At 48.7% G+C, this 12,083-nt stretch overlaps 1 long non-coding RNA gene across 1 annotated transcript in view; it reads left to right on the top strand.

Annotated features, from left to right (window-relative positions):
* Positions 1-12,083, top strand: part of LOC146425649 (uncharacterized) — a 563,016-nt gene that overhangs the window by 344,882 nt on the left and 206,051 nt on the right. The window lies entirely within an intron of this gene.

The raw sequence follows: 12,083 nt of genomic DNA, 5'->3' as shown, positions 1-12,083 counted from the left end.
TATGTGTGTTTAGTGATACAGACTTCTACTCCTGATCAAGTTTTTTTAAGCAGTTGCTGCGGCAGCGCAGTATCACAATTCAGGAACAGCCACTCCACGCCGCAATGTGGAGAGGGCCGCCCGGGGCCAGAACACGCCAGGCAGACACGTGGCTGTGGCAGGCGGTGGAGCTGCGGGGGACGCAAGACACCGTGGAGGTGTGGCGATGGAAGAAATGCAGGATCACCATCTGAGGTTTCCAGGGATTTATTAAGGTCCACAGTCGAGGGTCAGAGGAGGGTGGAGAGGGGCGGAGAGGCAGGGGAGGATTCGGGATGCTGGAAAGCCAAGATGGTGAACCCTGAGTCTGGCTTTCGCAGGGGGTTATCAGGAGAGGGAACAGAGGCGTGGTTACTCAGAAGAACCAACTAGGGGAAGCCAGAGGGGAGGAACCAGGGAGGAGAAAGGGGTAAACCAATAAGATTACAGCATGGGATGGTACAGGTTTCTGCTAGGGAGAAGTCTCTAGAACAGCATCAATATGCAAAAAATCTTATAAGCACACTACAGCAAGTTGCTTTTACCTACCACAATCAAATTGCATCCTACTAACTCAGATTATTACTTTCACCTATGAAACAGATAAGAGCGACTTGTCTAGGTGAAAGACTCCCATTGCATTTATGAGCAGTTTGCAACTTGAATCAGTTGGGTGACCTAATTCTGTAGTCCCCTTACTGTGGATTTCTGTATGTGTTCTTTCACTTATGGCAATATTATTTGCTTTGCCTTGAACATTGTAATTAATAACCTTGACCGTACCCTTTTTTTGGTGGGCACTTCCGAGTAGACAAGGACACCGCAGATGTTATCTGTGGACCTGTGGTACTGCCTGCATGCAAGGCCATCTCAGTCTCTGTAGGACACTTTTTTTTAACTTCTGTTAGTGCCACTAAAATATTGTCTCCTGCAATTGCTGTTTCAGCCACAGCTTAGTGGCACAGGGGAATTTATCTGCATTTGAAACATTTGCTTGCCTGTATTTCATTTAAATTCTTTAGTCAGTTCTTGAGTAACTTTACCTACTCCTGTTTCTTAATCCAGTGCCTTTCTGACTTATCCCACTGCTGTTCTGCTCTTCAAAATCTGACTAGTGCCTGCTCAAGCATCTTAATGCAGAATGCCTGTGGTACGTAAGGAATGCGACTTCATCCCTCTACTGCCAAAGTACTGATATCCAAAGTACATATGAAAAGTGAAGTTTTTTTTAAATAAGGCTGTTATACAAAATAAAGTAGTTACCAAACAGGGAGTACTCAAATGGAGATGCTTAAAGTATGGGTAGCCAGCTGCTTATCTGTATTGTGAAGCTGGAAAAATTCTGTATGTAATCGGTGCCTTAAGTTTGGACTGTGATTATGTGACCCTGGGTTCTGATCTCTCCCTTGTCACTAGCCCTGTCTGAGCTTGATTTTCATAGTATTGCCAAAGCCAAGTAATCAAAAATCAGATAGTTTTGATGTAAAAACCCAGGCCTAAAAATTATTTTTGAGTTGCCTTTTGGCAATTTGGATACACTGAGCTAACATTTAAGAATCCTTTCCCCTCCAAAGAAAAACCTGATTTCATTTTGATGTTGTTTCAGGGCTGAGGCTTTGAGAACAATGTCAAATGCCTGGACTCTTGTGGCTTTTAATTGTGAGAATTGATAGTAGAGCATCTTCTCTTTGTATTTCCCCCTTACTTTAGTGCATGTTTCCTATCTAGGTGGTAAGCTCTCTGCAACAGGAATTCTCTGCTGTTACTTTAGCGTCTTGCAGAGTACTTTGGCTTTCAGGTGCTGTTATATAAATCTAGAGCAGCGAGAGCTGTGGTGTTTTCCTGCTCTTATTCAGGACATCTTAATCAGAACCTAACCTCCTTGAGACTGATTGCAGGCAAGCAGCATAAATAGTTTAATTTCAGACTACCTGTATAATCAGAACAGAGAGGTAAAGTCTGAATTTGGGGCTCTGAATTTCTCTCTGGTAGAGAACCTAGACTGTTGGCTGAGGTGCCTGATTTAAATGCATAGAGTAAGTATGAATATCTGCCTGTCCTGGTTCTGGCCAAGACAGGGTTAATTTTTGCAATAGCCAAGAGGGGGCATGGCTAGCACACAGAGGTTATTCTTTACAACCTCATGTCATTTTCTGAGAACAGGGAAAGGGGTCCCTTTGGGGTCATGTAGCATGGCGGGTGGGCAGGTATTGCCAGGCTCTGTGTGGTGAACAAATCATGTGTGAATCATTCACCTCCCTCATACACTTTAGTTATTAATATTGTTGCTGTTACTGTTCATTTCCTTATTTCATTGCTGTTTCCAGTAAATTGTTCTTATCTCAACCCATGATCTTTACCTTTTGTGCCTCCAATTCTCCTCTCCAGCCTGCCACAGGGGAAAGGGGGAGAGTGAGCAGGCGGAGCATGGTTTGGAGTGTTTCAGTGGGAACACTAAATTGGGGAATACCATTCCTAAACCATGACAGCCTTATTTGGCACCCAATTTGGGGCTCAAAGGGTTGAGATAACAACAGATCTTACCAGAGTCGGTTGGAACCAAATTTAATCTAAGCATTTGTTGTATTAGGTGCAGAGCCGCTGGTCACATAGTTGCTTGGTCTGTTCACATGGTTGTGGCACCTAATCCTGTATATATTCTCATATATACAAGATGTGCTCCTCATGATGATCCTTTTCAGAGCAGGGAGAGGGATCAGGAATGTTTTGTTGATGTACTGTGTGATATCAGTTTATGACAGAACATCAAGGGCAATGAGGGTCATTTGGGATGTGTCTTCAGTGCTTCCCTCATGCCCTTACCTTGCGTGCTACTTCTAGGAGTTCTTTAATAATCATACCCAGCCTGTGGGGGGAACAGGGGAGGATGATTTTCCCCAGATTTTCACCCCCTTTTCCTCCTTCAGGCCTGTTACAACAGATTTTGAGAATTTTTAATTCCCTTTGGATGTTAAGGAAAGCATGTTCTTGTTGCTATGTCTGCCAGGTCTCCTCAGTGAGGTCCACACCATGTTTAGAGTTACAAGAGATTTTTAGGAGGGTCTTTCAGAGATCTGCTTTGAGGGTGGATAATCATGAGTGGCGTGGAAGGTGGGAGAAAATCAGCCAGCTTTTGAAGGACTATTCTGCTCCAATGGTTTGGAAGTTCACCCCTGAACAACTACAGGACCCTGATAAAGTGGCAGTATATTGGAAAGAAAAATGCTGTGGCAGTTCTAGAGAGGAGTGAAGTTATGCACGGTGCCAGGCCCTGGCTACTATTTATTGGACACTGCCCATTACTAGACAGCACCATCAGGGGGAGGAGGAGGAGGAAAGCATACCAGCAGGCACTATGGCCACTCAAACTGCAGCTGAACCAGAGGAACAACCTGTGCTGGTAGCAGTTGCCTTTATACAGAGGAAGAAAGCCAAGACAAAACCAGTTCTCCAAGGGATGAAGAAGTAGGGCCCTCACAGCAGGAGGAAGAGGCAGGGCCAGAGATAATCATCTAATCCCTATTCCTGAGTGAGCTGCGAGATATGCAAAAATATTTCAGCTGCCAGTTGGGTGAGCCCCTGGTGACCCGGTTGCTCCGATGCTGGGATGTTGTGGCCCGCAATATGAAACTAGATGGTAGTGAAGCCAAGCTACTGGGATCCCTGTCCCAGGATGTGGGCATTGACCAGGAGATTGTGAAAAGAATAGAAACTCAGCCTCTGGAGGCAACTCCTGTCAAGCTTGAGGGAAAGGCATCTTTTCAAGGATGATCTAGTAGTGCACCAAGACAAGTGGAACACCATGGAGCAAGGTATCCGGTACCTGAGAGAATTAGCTGTGCTGGAGGTACTCTTTAGGGATTCAAATAATGATCAATCGCCTATGAATCCAGATATGGTCAAGTGTACACAAACCATGCAGTGGAAATTCCTATGGAGTGTGCCATCGTCATGCGTCAACTCACTGGCATTGACATCAATGAGAGGAGAACAAAGAGTGGATAATTTTGTTATCAAACTCCGGCAACATGAAGAAAGTATCTCTTAGCCTATATGAGCCTGTGTCTCGTCTGTGGAAAGACTGTTCAAGGACCTCCATCAATTTAAAGAGGACTACCATCAATTTAAAGAAGTGCCCCATGCCCCACTAGTACAAACAACAGTCTCTGCTATTGGGAGAAAGTAGCCCCCTGCTCAAGAGAAAGGGTACACACCATGAGGTAACTTGTGGTCTTACCTGCATGGCCACAGAGAGGACATGAGATAGTGGAATGGAAAACCCACCTCTGCCCTAGCAGCATGGGGATGTGAGTTGAGAGGAAGAACAAGCACTGCAAGAAATCCTTCAAGGATAAATGCTGCTCCATTTTCCAGTGGGCAAGTCCTCAGACAGAAGAGGAGAGTGTAGCAGTTTGACCTTGGCCAGGTACCCACTAAGCCACTCTATCACTCCCTTTCCCAGTGGGACAGGGGAGGGAGACTAAGATGGAGAACAACTAGGAGGTTGAGACAAGGCAGTTTACTAAAACAAAGAAAAAAAGCAAAAGTTTGCATGTGCATCAGCAAAGGGAAAAGTTAATCTCTACTTCCCATCAGCGAGCAATGTTCAGCCACTTCACAGGAAGCAGGGCTTCAACACATGTAGCAGTTGCTCTGGAAGGCAAACATTGTAGAATAACGAATGCCCCCCCGTTCCTCCTCCCTCCCTTAACTTTGATATCTAAGCTGACATCATATTGTATGGAATATCCCTTTGGTTATTTTGGGTCAGCTGACCTGGTTGTGTCCCCTCCCAGGATCTTGCCCACTCCGAACCCCTTGATGGGGGGGGGGGGGTTGGAATGTTAGAGGGACAATGCTGCTCAGCAGTAGCCAAAACCATTGGTGTGTTATCAACACCCTTCCAGCTACCAATGCAAAGCATAGCACTGTGAGGGGTGCTAAGGAAAAATTAAATCTCAGTCAGACCCAATACAGAGGACTGATGCCACTTGTGATCCTTTTGAAAGGACCTCCAGTTCATATTTGCAAGAAGTGAGCAACGAGTACTATGACCTGGCCTATAGCCAGGTAGCGGAAAGGGACAATCCGATCTATTGAACTGTGTGGATCCAATGGCCTGGCACATCAGACCCACAGGAGTATAAGGCTTTAGTTGACACCGCTGCACAATGTACCCTGACAATATCGCACCAACCAGGACTCCATGACCCACATCCATGAGATGATTTGAGAACTGGAGAGCCAGGGTCTAGTCAGCAAGACTCACTCACCCTTCAATAGCCCTATATGGCCAGTGCATAAGTCCAATGGAAAGTGGAGACTGACAGTGGACTATTGTGGCCTGAACAAAGTCACACCACCACTGAGTGCTGCTGTGCCAGACATGCTGGAAATTCAGTATGAACTGGAGTTCAAGACAGCAAAGTGGTGCCACCATCAACATTGCTAATGCATTTTTCTCCGTTCTTTCAGCAGCAGAGTGCAGGCAACAGTTTGCTTTCACCTGGAGGGGTGTCCAGTACACCTGGAACTGCCTGCCCCGGGGTGGAAACACAGCCCCACAATTTGCCATGGAGACATCCAGACTGTACTGGAAAAGGGTGAAGCTCCAGAACACTTGCAATACATTGATGACATCATTGTATGGTGAAACACAGCAAAGGATGTTTTTGAGAAAGGGGAGAAGATAATCCAGATCCTCCTGGAGGCTGTTTTTGCCATAAAGCAAAGTATGGTCAAGGGGCCTGCCCAGAAAATTCAGTTTTAGGAGTAAAATGGCAAGATGGATGTCATCAGATTCCAATAAATGGGGTCAACAAAGTAGCAGCTATGTCCCCACTGACCAGCAAGAAGGAAACACAGGCTTTCCTATGCACTCTGGGTTTTCAGAGGATTCATATTCTAGATTACAGTTAGATTGTAAAACCTCTCTTTCGTGTGACCCAGAAGAAGAACAGTTTTAAGTGGGGTCCTGAACAACAACAAGCTTTTGAACAGATTACACAGGAGATTGTTCATGCAGTAGCCCTTGGGCCAGTCAGGAAAGGACAAGATGAGAAAAATGTACTCTATACCACAGCTGGGGAGAATGGTCCTTCCTGGAGCCTCTAGCAGAATGTACCTGGAGAAACTCGAGGACAACCCCTGGGGTTCTTGAGTTGGGGATACAGAGGGCCTATTAGCCCCCAACTGAAAGGGAGATGCTGGCAGTTTATGAAGGGATTCAAGGTGCTTCACAACTGATTGGCATCAAAACGCAGCTACTCCTGGCACCCTGACTGTCAGTGCTGGGCTGCATGTTCAAAGGGAAAGTCCCTTTTACATATCATGTGTGTTGGTTTGAAGGTAAACCAGCAGGAGGCATTAACTCCACACAAATGTCTTGTGAGAGATTCTAAGTTGGAGCTACAATTTAATAGGAAAATTACAATAAAGGTAATTATACAGAAACACTTGGCTTAAACCGACAAAGTCAGAATACAACCTGACACCCTGTTGGTCAGGGTGGTGGTAGCAGTCCGATTAAATGGTGGTTGTGATTTAGGGGGGCTAGAATTTACTAATTTTGGGGGAACTAGAAGCTGGATAATAATTTTTTGAACTGATTTAGAAGGCCAGAGGTTGGATAATGATTTACTAAGAACTGCTTGCTGAAGACAATGTATCATTTGCTTAATGATTTTGTGCCTACCTAGTAACAGGGAGGATATAGAAAAGAAAGCCAAATAATTGAGAAAAACTACTGAGTGTGACTGAGCATCTGGCTCTCGGACCCCAGAACTGGTACAAGTTAGTTCTAAGGCTTGGACTTGGACCAAGAACCAAGAGAGCATGTGCAAGGGAACAGGGTGAAGAGTTCATCCTGAGGAAGACTACTAACTTCATCTCTCATTTATCTTCGGGACCCTTGCCCACAATTAATCCGTGATACTGCGCGTGCGTGAGCATATTTAAATGAACTTTAAACTCATTATAATACAAAGCGGGGATAGGTAATGAATATGTATAGGGGCATTTTGTAACTTCATGCATATGTAACCTGTAACCTAATATAAACCAAGTGAAGTGCTGCTGACGGTGTGCATGCCTTTGGAGGGGCTACCCCCCATGCACCCCAGCTGGAATAAACGCATACCTACTTCATAACTATTTGAGTTGAGGAGTCAATCTGCACCTCAGTTGCAGTCCCATTGGAGTGATGGATGTGGTCTTGTTGAAGCAGTGATCCTGTGGAAAGGTCTGGTCCTTCTCTGGAGGTCAAGTGGTGGTTGTTGGGAGCTCTTGTCCTCTGGGTATCCAGTGGTAGCATTGTGGTGTCCCAAACGCCAGATTTTGTACAGGTCGGAATTTTTGGGACCTCCCCCAGGGTGGGGGATTTCACAATGGGATGATGTAATTCTATGAGTCATTCTGGGGAGTCCTTGATGGCCCATTAGCAGAGATGGCCCCCTCAGGATGGCTGCTGCTTCCCTGGAGGGAGTGATCACAGTTGAGTCATGGCAAAGATAAAGAAACACTGCTCCACCCATTTTAACAGCTCATCAGACAGTAACGAGATACGGCGAGAGGGAAACTCACTGGCACTCTCAATATGAGATATAAAGTAAGCTCCATTTTATTTCACCAAACGAGAGACTTATATACTGTTACAGATATTTCTAATTATAGATACACACACACACCTGCAGCTGTTCTCACACATTCAGGGATCCTCCTGCTAACTCCCTTATTCCTTTCTCATAACACTCCTGACTCCTAATCTTTCTCATGGCATTCTTCCCACAGAACATTCTCAGGCAAACAAACCACTGCAGCTTGTTGGAATTTTACTGAGGCCTGGGAATACTGAAGCCTTGCTCAGCCCTGCTCAGTTAGCATGAGTTTTGCTGGAAAACTGCGTTTTCCAACAAGACAGTAATGTAGATGATGGTAGAATACATACTTTGGTTATACCTGAGAGGGACCAATCTGATTTTTATTTATGCCTCAACATATGTTATACATGAGGTGAAAAATTACTATAGGGGCTGTACACGTGCTGGGAGCCCTGTCCCTGGGGAGACTTCTCCTAACAGCCAATCAGGGGAAAGAAAGCTTCCACGATTGGGCTGCAAGTGACCCCCCCCCTTGCCAGTGGGACAGATCCCCACATGCCTGGGAAAAAATGCCCAGAAAACTGGGCTATGGTGTTGTAACGTGTGTCCTTCCTGTCCCTGACCCCGCCCCCCTGACCCCTTCTGACTGGATGTGAGTCAGGACTGCCTCCCATCCCTAGAGATAAAATCCCCAGCCAGATCCGGAACGGCCCTCTTTGGTTCTGGACTCATATGGAACCTGCACCCTCACTTGCCTTCCCTTCCCCCTCCCCAGTCTCCCCACTCCACCCCTATTTTCCTCAATAAAAACACCATGGAGACCAGGAACCAAACAGCTGCCTTTCTAAACCTGCAACGCTTCTACAAGAACCGCGTCTGACCAGCCCCACAGCTCGTGGCCATGGAATGACCATCCTGCGTGTTCCGGTTCTAGGGCAGCCCTCCCCCCGCAGCAGGGGAGAGCTGCCTTCAGGTTCTGCACTGCTGCAAATGGTGGAGAATGCGGGCAGCGGTAAGAGCAGCGGAGCCCGCGGGAGCTGGGGGGCGGCAGGAGCCGGCGGCGCTCGGGGAACGGCGGGGCTGGTGGCGCGGCCGCGCCAGGCCGGCCCGAAACCAGGCCGGGCCGGGCCGAGCTGGCCGCCGGCCCGCGGGGCCCACGCCTCCCCGCCGGCCCACGCGGGGCTGCGGCGGAGCGGCGAACGCACGGCGGGGAGCCGCCGACGCGGCGGGACGCTGCCTACGCTGCAGACGGAGACCACCCTGGCCGCGTGGCCCGCACATGGGCGCCGCCATCTTGTGAGCCGCCATTTTGTGTCGTGGGAGCCCCTCCCCCGGCGAGACCAGCTCTGCACAGCCAAACACCATCTCTGCTGTGCAGCACACGCGGTGGCCGCGAGCTGTGAGACTCTCTAAAGACACAGGCGAGTCCCAAGAAGAGGACCCTGAAGGGACTTGTAGAAAGCTTGTGAAGTCTGTATTGAGTTGCTGAGGATAAAACAGTGACGAAGAGGACTGCAAGGGACCGGAAAGCGGTGACCAGTCTTGTCAGTTGGCAAAAGTCTACCCAAGAGTAAGAGAGGCTCTGGGGGTGAGCCGATAGCTCCTACAGTGCCTATTCAGGGAAATTTTCCGACCCTGGACCTCTGCTAAAGGTGTAGTTTGCAGCAGAGGAGGAGTGAATGTTTGTATGAATGTGATTTGGAGGCACCCCCCAGGGGAGGGGGTGGGAAACGTGTGAATGGCTGAAGGCACCCCCCAGGGGAGGGGGTGCAGAGGTGTGAATGGTTGAGTCATAGAACACGGCAGGGTGTAGGGCTCTGTTTTAAAACCCAGCTCATTCTTTTTTATTTTAACCTTAGACAGATTAACAAGTGTTGCATTTTGAGAATTGGGCTAGAGAGGGCTTCCGGAAAAGGCCCTCTCCGCCCAATCCTCAAAAAAGAAAGGTATTTTCTTTAGTTAAAACCCTTTTTCGAGTAACAGTATGTTTTGTTTACCCCTATTAATACCTTTCCTCCTTCCCATGTCCCTTCTTCCCTCCCATTCTGATAAGGAGGTAACTAACAAGGCTGCATCCCGTCAAAAAAGACACTGAGTTGCTACTGATTCTCTCAGGCGCCTTGCCACTTCCCCCCTTGTACCATCACCCTTAAAAAATCACTCCTCACCCCCTTTTTTCCTACCCTCTTCTTCCCCAAATAGCCCCTCTACCATGCTCTCTAAAAATTTGCTTTTCCCAAAATCCCTGTGTCTTTCCGGCTGTGTGTAAGCTCTGCCCCTCTCCCTGCACGTCAAAGCTGGGGGGGGGCACTGCAGACAGCACAGCCCCGTCGCGCAGCAGAGCAGCAAGATATACCTGATCTCAGCCAAGCAGCTTCAACTCCAGCCCTACTGAAGAAATTTCTACCAGCTCCAAAAGACTCTGAACTAGAAAAATTTTTTTTTCCTTTTGTATAAGAGAAAAAGTGGATTTGTTGTAACGTGTGTCCTTCCTGTCCCTGACCCCGCCCCCCTGACCCCTTCTGACTGGATGTGAGTCAGGACCGCCTCCCATCCCTAGAGATAAAAACCCCAGCCAGATCCGGAACGGGCCTCTTTGGTTCTGGACTCATATGGAACCTGTACCCTCCCTCGCCTTCCCTTCCCCCTCCCCAGTCTCCCCACTCCTCCCCAGTTTTCCTCAAAAAAAACACCAAGGAGACCAGGAACCAAACAGCTGCCTTTCTAAACCTGCAACGCTTCTACAAGAACCGTGTCTGACCAGCCCCACAGCTCGTGGCCATGGAATGACCATCCTGCGTGTTCCAGTTCTAGGGCAGCCCTCCCCCGCAGCAGGGGGGGGGCTGCCCTCAGGTTTTGCACTGCTGCACTATGGGAGGAGTCTTAGCACATAAAAGCAGTTAACTGCAACACAACTTGGGCCATTTTCTTTGGGTTTCTTGGAGGGAGCCGGGGACTCACCCGGAGGATCAGCTTGGCCCCCCTGCCCCCCTCGCCTTTTTCTCCCTGCAGTCCTGCTTCTTCCCTGGCTGTCTTCTGAAACACACTTCCCTGTCCACACCTGTCCGTCTGCCCTGCTTAGCCGCTTCCCTGAGGCAGCTCGTCACTGCAACAACCTAGTGCTCCTCTGTTTCCCCAACAGAGCAGCTGTGGCGTCCTGACCCTGACAGCCCACAGCTGCTCCACGAATGTGCCCGTAGCCACAGCAACCTGTTCTTTGCCGATGGAAGGGACATGCAGCCTGGTGCTGTTTGGAAGTCACGCCAAACTGGCCACAGGAGCCACACAGACTCATCATGTCTTGCAGCACACATGCTCCATCTGCTGAGTTGATGCCAACAGAGCGCCCCTGGGTTCCTGCAGTAACGCTGTCCCTGTCTTGTTTCTCCATCTCTCTTTTCCCCTCTTTGCTCCCTTTCCTATCCCCCTTTGGTAGGAACGCTTATTTTTCTTTATCAATAAACAGTTCTCAGATATAATATTGCCATGTTTGCACTTTATTTTTGTCCGAGAAATCTATCAAAAAGAATCCACTCCCCTTTTTTCAGCAGTACGGGGGCTTGCGCGGGAGAGCGGCGGGGCGATTTAAAGCGTCCCTAGGGAGTGCGGCGACCCGGAGCGCGGCGAACAGAAGCGGGCAAACAGGGGCGTGGCACGTCTCTGAGGGTTGGCACGGCAGTTTGCGCGGCAGTTTGCGCAGGCAGGACAAGCAGGCAGGGCTGCAGGTTTACTGCTGGTGGGGCTTTTAGTTGTTAGTTGTTGTGCTTGGAAGTAATGGTCTTTACACGATCGAAACCTGGGAATGCTACAAGTGTATGTAGCCAAATAGAGCCCTCCAAAAAGGATGTGTCTGTCCAGACCCATTCCTGTGCGAAGTGTTTGAGCCTATCGGCGGTACCAGGGGACGTTGCAGAAGGAGGATGCTTGCGGTGTGAACAGGTGAACGGCTTGCTTTCACTGGTGGCTGAGCTCAGGGAGGAGGTAGAAAGACTAAGGAGTATTAGGGAAAGTGAAAGGGAAATAGACTGGTGGAGCTCTACCCTTCCATCCTTGAGGGAGGCTCACCAGGAGTCAGAGGACTCCTATGCCTCTCCCTGTCAGGCAATAGGAGGACACCCGGCAGATGAAGGGGAGTGGGAATGGGTCCCCACTCGAGGAGGTGGTAGAAATTCTTCCCTACCCCCCTCACCTACCCAGGTGCCATTTCAGAATAGGTATGAGGCCCTGGATCTAGAAGATCAACTAGAGGACACAGAGGAGAATGATCTGTTCAGTGATCCTCCCAGTTGTGAGTCACCTGTCAGACAGATCACCACCTCTAACATTAAAAAGAAAAGAAGGGTAGTGGTAGTGGGTGACTCCCTTCTTAGGGGAACAGAGGGCCCCATATGTCGACTGGACCCATCCTACAGGGAGATCTGCTGCCTCCCTGGGGCTCGGGTACGGGATATTGCTGAGAGACTACCT

This window comes from Lichenostomus cassidix, chromosome W (assembly GCF_008360975.1).
Source record: "Lichenostomus cassidix isolate B80296 chromosome W, HeHo_3.0, whole genome shotgun sequence".
NCBI lineage: Eukaryota > Metazoa > Chordata > Aves > Passeriformes > Meliphagidae > Lichenostomus > Lichenostomus cassidix.
The sequence above is the reverse complement of the archived record's forward strand: the minus strand, read 5'-3'. Positions and strand labels throughout refer to the sequence as shown.